We start from the raw sequence: 15,097 nt of genomic DNA on the forward strand, positions 1-15,097 counted from the left end.
GCGAATCAAATAATTACTAATCGCAGAACATGGTGGTATTCATCCACACAGCATTTCCAGAAAAAATAGTGAGTAAGGTGTTATCATTACATTTATCCCAATGAGGTTTCTACATCATGAATTCAATGAATTTTGCATGAAAAAGACTCAAAAAATATATTGGATGTTTACTAAGCATGATCTTTTCTACCATGATTCCTTAAACAATCCACTGAGGTTTTATTGGAATATGATGGAATATATGTTGTTTTGTTCTGTTTGTATTCTCTTTCTGAAGACTATGCTTGTTTTTTTTTTTTTTTTTTTTTGAAGAGAAAATTAAACTATTTAAATCCACACCTCATGAAACTCTAAAACCTATGGGGAAACAAAGGAAACCAAAAGGAGAGAGAAAGGGTTGGTGCACTATATCTCTAGTGCTAATCATGAAATCCTCAAAAAAAAAATTAACTTAAATCCAGAAATATTGCCAAAGAGAGACATTGAGAGAAATGAAATAGTTTAATTTATACAGCAGATTAAAAGAGAAATTTTATGCTTGTTTATATTCATGAAATTAATACATTCAGGTAATAACAAAAGACCACTTCCCTGCTTGATATAAAGTAATCTACTTCTGGTCTGAATATACAGGGGAATTTTCCTTATAACTTTTAGCAAGAAGGAAAGGTGGTCCTCATAAATAGTTACTATGGTTACACTTAGTTGATAGTATAGATTTATACCTGACTTCATTGTTCTGCTAACTTTAGGTGCTTGAAAAGTGAAGCGCCATTTGAATTTTTTCAGTGTGGGGATTTTGCACCAGCCTCTGCAGAAGACATTCAGATTTGTAGTTTGTCTCTGAACTGCCAGCTCTACCACTAACCACAGCTTACAAGGCCAGACCTTTACAACCTAGGCAATGGGATCTTTCATCCTTCCACAATTTTTTTAAAGCATTCTATAAGTTCTAAAGCATGATAAATATTTAGAGAAGCACTAATCTAGAAACTAATTAATATGAATGAATAATGCAAAGTAATCACATCTGTATAAATCTCCAATTGAAAATGATAGTTTTACTTCTACATATCAACAGAAATAAGTATCCGACCACAGGGTAAAAGACATAAAATATCAGATGTCACTGTATTGCCGTGTGTAAGTGTGTTAATCTAACTATATTAGGAAAATATTATCACCTATTATATAAGTTTATATGAAAGCAATAGCATAATTCTACTGTTGTTTGGATTTCCCGTCATGAGAGACATCAGCTCTATGAAAGTATTCTCCAGGGAGTATTAGTTCTAAACCTTGAAAGCCATGAATTAGTGATCATTTCTCTTTGTCAACATGGACTTCTCTCTTTTTTTGTTCATTCACCTATAAGAGAGATTTTCCTGCAAAAAAAAAAAAAAAAAAAAAAAAAACCCAAATTGATGTCATTGTAGAAAAAAAGTTATGTGAGGAGCCAACCACTGTTTGACTGGACTAATGCACACTGTATTTATAATGCACACTGTGTTAGATAGAGCCCATACCTGACCTTCCTACAGTGCTCAAGGATCTGAGATTACATGGTTCATGGTCCTAAGTGAAAATCTAATACAAGTCTTCTAACAAGAAAACATAGCAATAAACAAAGTCATAATGACATACTGATATAGATCAGTACCTCACTCCGTTCTCATTTAAAAGGCTTCCTCTAACAGTAGATTTGAAATAAAGCAAAGGCCCACAAATGGACAATGTGCAAAGAATGAAAGACTTTGGAGCACTCAGTACTAAGTGGGGTGTCTTCAACTAAACCCTCCCATCATACCCATGCAGAAAGATGGTAAGAGCCAGAGGAGATGGGTGACTCCAAGTAAACAGGGTCTTCTATCTATTCTCTATGCACTATAGTTAAGAGAGAATCAAAAATAGAAGGCTCAGTTCACGTTTTTTGTTTTTATTAAACATTTTATTCATTTGCATTTCCAGTGATATCTCCCTTCTTAGTTACCCCTTCACAAACACCCCATCCTATCTCCCCTCTCCCCCTTCCCTTTGCCTCCATGAATGTGCTCCTCCACCTACTCACCCACTCCTGCTTCTCCACTCTAGCATCCCCCTACACTGTGGGGCATCAATCCTCCACAGGAACAAGGAGCTCCCCTCCCATTAATGTCAGATAAAGCCATCCTCTGCTACATATGTATCTGGAGCCATGGACCCCTCCATCTGTACTCTTTGGTTAGTAGTTTTGTCCCTGGGAGCTGGGGGGTGGGGGTTGGTTGGTTGATACTGTTCTTCCTATGGGGTTGCAATCCCCTTCAGCTCCTTCAGTCCTTCCCCTAGCTCTTCCATTTTAGTCCCTGGGCTCAGTCAGATGGTTGGCTGTGAGTATCTGCAGCTGTATTGGTCAGGTGCTGATAAAACCTCTCAGGGAACAGCCATACCAGGCTCCTGTCAGCAAGAGTTTCTTGGCATCAACAATAGTGTGGGAATTTGGTGTCTGCAGATAGGATGAATTCCAAGGTGGGGCTGTCTCTGGATGCCCTTTCCTTCAGTCTCTGTTCAATTTTTTTGTCCCTGTCTTTCCTTTGGACAGGAACATTTCTGGGTGGATGCTTCAATCCTGTACTTGGGGGAGTCAAGGCACTTGGCACGATGATCTCTAGGTCCATGGATTTCTTGCAAACCACATAATTTCATCTTTCAGTGTGGCAGAATGAAATTCCATTGGGCATATGTACCATACTTTTTTTTTTTTTTATCAATTCATCTGTTGAAGGACACCAAGGCTGATTCTAAAACTTGGTTACTGTGAAGAGTGGTACAATAAATACAGGCATGCGGGTATTTTTTTAGTAAGCTGTGGGTGGACTCAACATTTACTTATTAAAAATAAATAAATCTGTTCTCTTGATAACGGCAGGACAGAAGACAAAACATGTGAACTAGGACAGGTTAAGCATTTATTATTTGTGCTGTAATTAATTTTACATTTTGTGCACTGACAACTCTCAAAACAGCCTATCTTCTTACTCGTGTCACTCTGACTCTGTTTCTGTCTAGGACTCTTCCCATGGAAGTTTGGAAGCCCATTGCTTCACATATGTTGGTTCTCTACTTTTTCTTATGTCCAGGGAGTGGAACAGAGAAACAGGAAGCAAGAGAGGTGGTAGGATCGTGCTCCAGTTCTTTCCTATGCAGAGTAGAGTGACTGAGTCCTCCTCTTATTTAGATGTGCTTTATCTAATTCTAACCCTACTACTGCTGGAACATTCTTCTCTTAGTCAAGATGAAAGCATATTTCCTTTGAAACCTAATTACTACCTTTAAGGAGTTCTCACTTGTGTGTTTGCTATTTCCCAACTAGGAGTCCCGATCTGCATACCATTTTGTAGCTTTGTGGTTTATTAGAAGGGTGGGTGGGAACAATGATTTCTACAGTGAAGAGAGACACCTAATGTTAGGTCTGATAATGGTGGATATATCAGAGGGGAATCAAATAGTAGTTATGAATAGTAGCTTCTGTTTATTGATCATGGACCACACATTAAACAATGCTATGCCTTGTGACTCTGCATCCATTATCTTAATATTCTTAACTCTGTGGATGGGAAAACTAGCCACAAATTTTTTGAGTTTATTTTTTATATGAAGCATTTTTTTTTCCAAAGTAAGCTTTAGAGATTAAAAACTGCACACATGGATTCAGATTCTTGGAATATAATGTGGATTATAGAAAACCATTTTTTATCCTTTTACACTCCAGATTTTATTGCCCTCCAGGTCCACCCTCTAACTATTCCACATCCCATACCTCTCTTCCTCGCCATCTCCATGAGGATGTCCCCACCTACCACCCTCTACACCCCAACCCACCAGACATCCTCACTCCCTGGGCCCTCCAGTCTCTTGAGGGTTAGGTGCATCTTCTCTAACTGAGTTCAGAGCCAGCAGTCCCTCTGTTGTATATGTGTTGGGGGCCTCATATCAGCTGGTGTATGCTGCCTGGCTGGTGGTCCAGTGTCTGAGAAATTTCAGGGGTCCAGGATAACTGAGACTGCTGGTTCTCCTACAGGGCCTCCCTCCTCCTCAGCTTCCAGCTTTTCCCTAATTCAACCACAGGGGTCAGCAGGTCTGTCCATTGGTTAGGTGTAAATATCTGCATCTGACTGTTGGGTCTTTGGCAGGACAGCAATGATAGGCCCCTTTTTTGTGTGAGTACTCTATAGTCTCAGTAGTAGTGTCAGGCCTTGGAGCTTTCCTCCAAACTGGATTCCACCTTGGGCCTGTCGAAGGACCTCTTTTCCTCAGGCTGTTCTCCATTTTTGCCTCTACAGTTCTTTCAGGAACAATTATAGGTCAGAGTTTTTGACTGTGGGATGGCAAGCCCATCCTTCACTTGATGCTTTGTCTTTCTGCTGGAAGGGGGCTCTACAAGTTCCCTCTCCCCACTGATGGGCATTTCATCTAAGGTCCCTCCCTTTGAGTCCTGAGAGTCTCTCACCTCCCAGGTCTCTGGTACATTCTAGAGGGTACCCCCACATCCTGCCTCCCGAGGTTGCCTGTTTCCATTCTTTCTGCTGGCCCTCAGGGCTTCAGTCACTTTTCCCCACCCATTACCTGATCCTGTTCCCTGTAGGACCAAAAGGACAGCATGGTTTCTAATGGAGCACCAGCTAGAAATCGCCAGAGACCCCGTAGGATTTCCTGTAAGGAACGGCAGGCATTTCTCCAGAGTCCCAGACTCTAGGCTCCTGACGCAAGGCTGCAGACCTCCATAAATTGTGCCTTTCAGTCACGTAGAACAACACCACTACTAGCCCCTCCATAGGTAGAGGCCGTGACTACAGGACACAGAGAGTCTCAAGACAGATCTCCGTATTAATGTGGTACCTAAAGGCCAGAGGGGCACAACCAATTAAACATTGCTTCCCAGGCTCTCATCCTTGTAAAAGGTATTTAACCTCAGGCCTGTCATGAAAATACAGGGGTATAGTCTCATCCATTTTCCACCATGACGATGGATATCTTAAGACCATGGCCTATTTCTTTTCCTTGGGACCTGCCGTGGGGAGCTGTGGAGGTTTTCAACTACCAAGCCACCGCCTAATCTCACACAGACGAGCACTCTATGTTCTCAGCCACAGAGACTATGAACCACCAAACCCAAGCAAGTGAGCCGAGCCAGCCATGACCCAGCCTAAAGAGCCACTGTGACAAATATTCTCATCCCCAAGGGATGCAAACTCAGCTCACGCCTCCACCTTTCCTCTTTGGCTGCAGGCCACCAGCCCTTAAGTCTCAGCCCTTCCACGGTCTCCCAGCAGCACCTGAGAGAACAAGGGCCTGACAACCAACCAGTTTCCAGCTGCCTTTTGGCCCAGGAACTCTCAACCCAAGAGCTCTGGCTCTCCGTGGGACTTCAGACTGTGCTCTTCTACTCCAAGTGGAGTCCCCCAGCTTTGTATAGCCCCATGTCCACCCAGTGGCAGTGTGGAGTGAACCCAGTCAAATTCCTGTGCCTCTTAACCCATAAGAGGCCCTAGCCACACGACTAGACAGAGGCGAGACCCACACATCAACCCCACAGGGCCCAAGCGCACACTACAACCCAACAGTTCCCCTCTTCCCCTTCATGTCCCTTTCCCACACAGGACCTTACCTCCCTCCCTCCTCCTTCTGTGATTGCTTTCTTGGGATTGCAGTGTCCTCACTTGGGTCCTTCGACTTGACTTAACATTTTTGAGTTCTGTGGACTGTATCCTGAGTATTCTGTTCTCTCTCTCTCTCTCTCTCTCTGTCTCTCTCTCTCTCTCTCTCTCTCTCTCTCTCTCTCTCTCTCTCTCTCTCTCTTGCCTACTATTCACTTATTAGTGAGTACATAAGATGCATGTTTTGGATTACTTCACTCAGGATATTTTCTAGTTCCATTGATAGTCATGCAAAACTTAGGATGTCCTAGTTCTTAATAGCTGACTAGTATTCCATTATGTAAATGAACCACATTTTCTATATTCATTCTTCCGTTGAGGGACATATGGGTTGTTTTCAGCTTCTGGCTATGAAAAATAAGGCCACTATGAACATAGTGGATCATGTGCCCCTGTGGAAGGGTGGGGCATCTTTTGGGTATGTGTCCAAGAGTGATATAGCTGGATTTTCAGGTAGATCTCTTTGCAGATTTCTAAGGAATCTCCAGATTGACTTCCAGAGGGGTTGTATCAGTTTATAATCCCACCAGCAATAGAGGTGGGATTCCCCACATTCTCGCCAACATGTGCTATCTCCTGAGGTTTTTTGGTATTATCCATCAGTTCAGGTTTTACAAACTCATTATAATAATATAGCTAAAAATCAGAAAAGATGAGAGATGCTGAGAGCAGGCAAAACAGAATTGAGGAGCAGGTGCAAAGTTCTGGGATGGTGTTGAGTGATTGAACATAGGTGTGGTCCTTTTCTAAATGAGGTGTGCTACTTAAATGGGGTGACATACAGTTACAGAGTAAAAGAAAAATAAACAGTCAAGTCCCTGAGGAAACAAGGGAGAAGTCATTCTCTTAACTCATCAGTGACTTCACAGGCTGCATGGCATAGACAGGAGAGTTCATTCCTACCTGCTGCAACCTCTTGGTGAATTAAGAGGGGAGCCAGCTGCAGGTAAATATGGGGGCTCAGGATGAGGTAGAAAACCAAGAGAAAGAAAGCAGGTGTCAACATGAAAATTTTTAAGCCTCTACAAAACTGGAGAGGGCAGACCAAAGAAACTTGAGAGGATTATAAGGCCTTCCATAAACTGCCCATGGCAGACTTTACCACTGCTCATGAAGTTGCCCTTGAAAAGACAAGTGTTTATGGTTAGCCTAAACTTTCGAATTGGTGAAGGCAATCTTTCAGCTGGACAAATTAGAGAAAGAGCTCAACAGATAAGTCAATGAATTGGTCTAGACCAGCTTGACTTCGGATCAGCAGCACAGGAACAAGCGCACATGCTGTCCCCCTACTTGGCATGGCCCTTTGTGTTCTAGAGTCTTCCTACCTCATTTCAAAGACTTCACTGCCACTGAAGAAGAAATTCTTAATTCTTAACATTTCATCTACCCAGAGGACTCTGAATTCCTAATGCATTTGTTTCCCTCAACACTTTTCAGCTGTATTTATTTTTAATGTTGAACCTTAGGAAAAAAATCACTAACCTGGGGGTTAGCATAGCAAGTGAGACACTGAGTGTTCACCAAGCGCAGAACCAAGGCAAGCACTGCCTAGACATCTAGGCAACATTAAATAACTCACAGACAATGAGCTCTGAATAGGACTCAGGCATGAATGTCATTATCACCCTAAAAATCTCATGACTCTAGGACATGGAAAAATGTATGATTGTCATTTTCCAAAGTACAAAAAATAAACCAAAGCAACAAAAAATTAGAGAGATTTATTTAATCATGGCAATGGTACATGATACAACCACAGCATTTACTCTACAGAGACAAGTAAGTAATCTGCCTCTTTTTGGCCTATATTTGAAACATCTTTTATTGTAACTACTCACTCTACATAGGCACATGAAACACATCTGGACCTCCCCAATATTAGGCTAAACATATTTCTTAAAGTACAAATTCTGGAACATGTTTTGAAATGTATTGGAATTAAAACCAGGAACAATTCTAAACTCTTCAGTAACAGAGACCTTTCCCAATATGTATGGCAACTACTTACATTTGGGATTTTTTGGAGTGACCATGTCAACTAAGAGCCAGGTTAAGATAATAGTTCATAATATTTTCTGTTAGCAAATGCGTCTATCAGCAAATATAGAGATGCCAATGTGGTCACTACTCCATTCCATGACTTTATTCACCACATTTTGACCGGCTGTTTATCTCTGCATTCATCCACATTGCTTTAAAGAGAGACAGAGAGAGAGAGAGAGAGAGAGAGAGAGAGAGAGAGAGAGAGAGAGAGAATCCTTTTTGATAAGGGGAAACTTTATTTACATAAAAAAATGTAGAGCTAGCCAATATAATGATGGCACCAGGTTGCACACCCATGGGGTCAGAGGAAATACTATACAGTTCCACTACCAGATGAAGAGCTACAGGTGATTAATGTTTGTTGAAAGGGAGAGAATCAGTCTCCTGTAGGGTAAAAAACTCTTAAAACTGAAATCCAGATTATCTAAGCAGATGAGTCATTTATTTTAGAAATTGTGCACGTTATTAGCATAGTACCCTGAAAGACACACACACACATACACACACACAGAGAGAGAGAGAGAGAGAGAGAGAGAGAGAGAGAGAGAGAGAGAGAGACAGAGAGAGACAGAGAGAGACAGAGAGACAGAGAGACAGAGAGACAGAGAGAGAGAGAAAAGAAAGGGTATGTTATTTAGCAATACAGCAACATGTATTCAATAATAGTTTTAATGCTTTTTTATTTTGATTACTAAATACTCTCTTACAATCAGAAGAAAATTAAATTTTATAAATGTTTATACATTCTACCTAACATTTTTAAGATAACACAGAAAATAACATGAAATTAACACATAAGAAATGATGTCCTAAAATAATCAGAACAAACAATTCTTTTTTTCTTAAAATAATGTGTACCACATCTCCCCCTGTATTTATCTGAAACGAATAATGATTTGACTCACTGTACACCTTCCTAAGGAAACCTCAATCACTTACTGACTGAAAATATTCAGAAATGAAAAAAATTCAGGAACACACTGCCAAGTTGGCAAGGATGCTTCCTGTCTGTAAATCACCAGCTGAAGTTGCTTAATCTTCCTTCTTGTGGTTCTTTATGTCAATGAAATTATACTACAACATATATAAGAGCTTGAGAGTTCTGGTCCTCCGTATTCCACCACTCAAACCTAACTGACCAGAGTGCTTCTGACCAGCATGCTCACTGGCTAAGAAGTTTCTCCAAGGTAGGTACCTGGAAATATGAAGCCCTTTCCATTCATAATAAATGAAAACCATCCTCCAGAGGTAGCATTTTAATGGGCTGCTTATGAGATACTTCTTTTTTCATTACTGAAAGAATAAGTACCTACATCAAACTGTGCATCAAAAATGTATTCCTGTTTTGAAAATTTATGCAAGCAATGGAAAAGTATTCATGTTGATCACGTAGGATTGTGATTTCACCAAAGTTCTCAATTCTCTTTTATCCTTACTGTACATTAGTGGTTCTTTAAGATGCTTAATGACAGGATACTCTCAGATGTATTCTAAAAGAGACTTATTCAAAGCATATACTTACAACTTATTTTGCTTGGTTTTAAGCATCATATGAAATATAGCTTAGGAAAAAATGATGTGTGACATCTGCTTATAATACCTAGTGAAAAACTGCTTCTAAGAGTCTTTCCAGGTTTGCATTGTTCAGCTTCCACAATGAAGCACTCAATAGGCATGACACTAGGAGCTCACTGGTCACAGTGTACAGTGCTGTAAAGAATTAAGGCTGTCTGGCTACAGAAAATTATCACAAAGCTTGAGAAAACTGAGGAGAAAATAGACCTAAATAATTCTTTTTGGTTATGTCCTAGTTACTGATGGAACACAGTTGTGTAATAGAAAGCAGATTTGTCCCCCTTCAACCCCACTCCAGATCCCTGTGGCTAGAGCAGACACTCAGCCAGTCTGCTCCCATGTGGAAACCATATCCCAAGACATCTCAGAGAGGCCTACTGACCTCAGAGAGGCAGGTAAAAATCAGTTACCCACTGCCGTACGCCCCAGAGCCACAGCTGGGAGCAGGAAGCTCCAGGATCCACCAGGTATCCAAACCATGCCCCTGAGAAATACCACTCCCCTTCTGCCACTCTCCAGATCCTTGTGGCTGGAGCAGACACCCAGCTGGTCTGCTCCTGTGTGGAAATTGTATCCCCACACATCCAAGAGAGGCCACCGACCTCAGAACAGGGGACACCATACCCAGAGATATCCTAGACAAGGCAACTCAGAGAAGTAGACTCCATATCCTGAGACATTCTAGCAGAGCCACTGCACTCAGAACAGCTGGAGCTCAGGATAACAGGATCACAGAGGCATTGGGACCCTGAGAAGTTCTGACACAAGCAAGATAACTGAAAAGACAGGCTCCAGTGAGAACCAGTGAGTACAGATAGCACTAGAGTTGACCAAATGGTAAAACGGCAAGCACAAGAATATAAACAACAGAAACCAAAAGTTACTTGGCATCACCAGAATCCACTGTTCTCCCACCAGTAGCAAGCCCTGAACATCACATCACTCCGGAAAAGCAGGATTCAGAATTAAAATCACTTCTCATGATGATGTTAGAGGACTTTCAGAAGGACATAAATAACACTCTCAAAAAATATGAGGAGAACACAGGTAAACAGGTAGATGCCCTTAAAGAGGAAACACCAAAATCCCTAAAAGAATTGCAAGAAAACACAACCAAACTGGTGAAGGAATTAAACAAAACCATCCAGGATATAAAAACAGGAAGTAGAAACAATAAAGAAATCACAAAGGGAAACTACCCTGGAGATAGAAAACCTAAGAAAAAAAAAATCAGGACTCATAGACACAAGTATCACCAACAGAATACAAGAGATACACAAGAGAATCTCATGTGCAGAAGATACCATGGGAAAAATTGACACAACTGTCAAAGAAAATGTGAAATGCAAAAAGCACATAACCCAAAACATCCAGGAAATCCAGGACACAATGAGAAGGCCAAACCTAAAGATAATAGGTATAGATGAGGGTGAAGACTCCCAACTTAAAAGGGCCAGTAAATATCTTCAACAAAATTATAGAGGAAAACTTCCCTAACCTAAAGAAAGAGATGTCCTTAAATATACAAGAAGCCTTCAGAACCCCAAATAGACTAGACCAGAAAAGAAATACTTCCCGTCACATAATAATCAAAACATCAAATATACAAAACAAAGAAAAAATACTAAAAGCAGTTAAAAAAAAAAAAAAAGGTAAAGTAACATATAACGGCAGACCTATAAGAATTACATCAGACTTCTCACCAGAGCCTATAAAAGCCAGAAGATCCTGGACTGATATCATACAAACCCTAAGAGAACACAAATGCCCAGACTACTATACCCAGCAAACTCCTCAGTCAATATTGATGGAGAAACCAAATATTCCATGACAAAACCAAATTTACACAATATCTTCCTACAAATCCAGCACGTCCAAGGATGATTGAATGGAAAATTCCAACACAAGGAGGAAAATTACGACTTAGAAAAAGCAAGAAAGTAGTCTTCTAACAACCCCAAAAGAAGATAGTTATACAAACATAATTCCAACTCTAATAACAAAAGTGACAGGAAGCAACAATCATTTTTTCTTAATATCTCTTAATATGAATGGACTCAATTCTCCAATAAAAAGACATAGATGGCAGACTGGATACATAAACAGGACCCAGAATTTTGCTGCATACAGGAAATGCACCTCTGTGACAAAGACAGACACTATCTCAGAGTAAAAGCATGGTCCAAGCAAATGGTCCCAAGAAACAAGCTGGAGTAGCAATTATAATATCAAATAAAATAGATTTTCAACCAAAAGTAATGAAAAAAGATAAGGAAGGACACTCCATACTCATTAAAGGAAAAATGTACCAAGATGAACTCTCAATTCTGAACATCTATGCCCCAAATGCAAGGGCACCCACATTCATAAAAGAAACTTTACTAAAGCTCAAAGTATACATTGCACCTCACATGATAATAGTGGGGGATTTCAAAACCTTACTCTCAGCAATGGACAAATCATGGAAACAGAACCTAAGCCGAGACACAATGAAACTAACAGAAGTGATGAACCAAATGGATTTAACTGGTATATATAGAACATCTCACCATAAAACTAAAAGAATATACCTTTTTACTCAGCACCTTATGGTACCTTCTCCAAAATAGACCATATAATTGGTCACAAAACAGGCCTCAACAGATACGAAATGATTGAAATCATCCCCTTGCACCCTATCATACCACCATGGACAAAGGCTGGTCTTTAACAATGACAAAAACAATGGAAAGCCCACATACACATGGAAACTGAACAACGCTCTACTCAAGGATGACTTGGTCAAGGAAGAAATAATGAAAGAAATTAAAGATTTTTTAAAATTTAATGAAAATGAGGACACATCATACCAAAACTTGTGGGACTCCATGAAAGCAGTACTAAGAGGAAAACTCATAGCTCTAAGTACCTACAAAATGAAACTGGAGAGAGCATACACTAACAACTTGACAGCACACCTGGAAGCATTAGAACAAAAAGAAGCAAATATACCCAAGAGGAGTAGATGGCAGGAAATAATCAAACTCGAAGCTGAAATCAACCAATTACAAACAGAAAGAACTATACAAAATATCAACAAAACCAGGAGCTGGCTCTTCGAGAAAATCAACAAGTTAGATAAACATCTTAGCCAGACTAAACAAAGGGCACAAAGACCAGTATCCAAATTAATAAAATCAGAAATGAAAAGGGAGACGACAACAGAAATTGAGAAAATTTAAAAAATCACCAGATCCTACTACAAAGGCCTATACTCAACAAAATTGGAAAATCTGGATGAAATGGACAATTTTCTAGATAGATACCAGGTAGCAAAATTAAATCAAGAGCAGATAAACCATCTAAACAGTCCTATAAACCCTAAAGAAATAAAAGCATTCATTAAAAGTCTCCTCACCAAAAAACGTCCAGGACCAGATAGCTTTAGTGCAGAATTCTATCAGAACTTCAAGGAAGACCTAATGCCAATTCTCTTCAAACAATTCCATAGAATAGAAACAGAAGGAACACTACCCAATTCATTCTATGAAGCTACAATTACACTCATTCCTAAACCACACAAAGACCCAACAAAGAAAGAGAACACAGACCAATCTCTATTATGAATATTGATGCAAAAATACTCAATAAAATTCTTGCAAATCAAATCCAAGAACATGTAACGCGCGCCCCCAAAATCCCTTTTCGCCCGCGAATAAGGACACGGAGGCAGTAATCGGGTATCACTACAGACGAGGCTTTACTTCTTGTAACAGCAAAAGCGGAAAGACGGAAGAAACCGGAAGAGGCTCCCTTAAATACACCCTAGAGTGACGTATTCACTTTTGGTTGGCTGTTCGTTCACCACCCAATATGCCTCGGGATTGGCAGTGACTAATGGCCCGCCTATCAGCCTAGCAACTGCGCAGATAATTGTATAGCCACTGCTAACAGCAGCTTCCTACAAGAACACATCAAACAATTATCCAGCATGATCAAGTAGGCTTTATCCCAGGAATGCAGGGATGGTTCAATATTCAGAAATCCATCAATGTAATCCACTACATAAACAAACTCACAGAAAAAAAACACATGATCATTTCACTAGATGCACAGAAAGCATTTGACAAAATTCAACATCCCTTCATGTTAAAAGTACTGGAATGATCAGGAATTCAAGGCCCATATCTAAACATAGTAGAAGCAATATACAGCAAGCCAGTAGCCAACATCAAACTAAATGGAGAGAAACTTGAAGCAATCCCACTAAGATCAGGGACTAGACAAGGCTGCCCACTCTCAACTTACCTATTCAATATAGTACTGGAAGTCCTAGCTAGAGCAATTAGACAACAAAAGGAAGTCAAAGTGATACAAATAGGAAAGGAAGAAGTCAAAATTTCACTATATGCAAATGATATGATAGTATACTTAAGAGACCCCAAAACTTCCACCAGAGAACTCCTAAACCTAATAAACAACTTAAGAGAAGTGTGTGGATATAAAATCAACTCAAATAAAACAGTAGCCTTCCTCTACTGAAAGGATAAACAGGCTGAGAAAGAAATTAGAGAAATGACACCCTTCACAATAGCCACAAAGAACGTAAAATATCTTGGAGTGAATCTAACCAAGCAAGTGAAAGATGTGTATGACAAGAACTTCAAGTCTCTGAAGAAAAAATCGAAAAACATCTCAGAAGTTGGAAAGATCTCCCATGATCCTGGATTGGCAGGATTAACTTGATTTGCATTTCACTGATGACTAAGGACATTGAGCATTTCTTAAGGTACTTCTTAAGTGGCCATCTTGCCAAAAGCAATCTACAGAATCAATGTAATCTCCATCAAATTTCTAAATCAATTCTTCATAGATCTAGAAAGAACAATTTGCAAATTCATCTGGAATATCAAAAAACCCTAGCATAGCAAGAACTATTCTCAACAATAAAAGAACTTCTAGGTGAATCACCATCCCTGACCTCAAACTGTACTATAGAGCAAGTAGTGATAAAAACTGCATGGTATTGGTACAGAGACAGGGCAGGAAGATCAGTGGAATAGAATTGAAGATCTAGAGATGAACCCACACATTTATCTATCTTGTCAATTGATCTTTGACAAAGGAGCTAAAACCATCCAATGGAAAAGGGCAGCATTTTCAACAAGTGGTGCTGGCTTCAACTGAAAGTCAGCATGTAGAAGAATGCAAATTAATCCATTCTTATACCCTTATACAAAGCGTCAAGTCCAAGTGGATAAAGGACCTTCACATAAAACCATATACACTGAAATTAATAGAAGAGAAGTTGGGGAAGACCCTCGAATACCTAGGCACAGGGAAAAAGTTCCTCAACAGAACACATCAATGGCTTATGCTCTAAGATCAAGAATTTACAATTGGGACCTCATAAAATTGCAAAGTTTCTGTAAGTCAAAGGACATTGTCACTAAGACAAAACAGAAAAGAACATATTGGGAAAATATCATTAACAATCCTACATCCTGATAGAGGGCTAATATCCAATATATACAAATAACTCAAGAAATTAAACTCAGACACCCAATTAACCCTATTAAAATGGGGTACGAGAGCTAAACAAAGATTTCTCAACTGAGGAAACTCGAATGGCCAAGAAGTACCTTAAGAAATTCTCAACATCCTTAGTCATCAGTGAAATGCAAATCAAAACAACCCTGAGATAACACCTCACACCAATCAGAATGGCTAAGATGAAAAACTCAAGTGATAGTAGATGCTGGTGAGGATGTGGAGAAAGAGGAACACTCCTCCATTGTTGGTGGGAT

The sequence above is a fragment of the Arvicanthis niloticus genome, chromosome 7 (assembly GCF_011762505.2).
Source record: "Arvicanthis niloticus isolate mArvNil1 chromosome 7, mArvNil1.pat.X, whole genome shotgun sequence".
NCBI lineage: Eukaryota > Metazoa > Chordata > Mammalia > Rodentia > Muridae > Arvicanthis > Arvicanthis niloticus.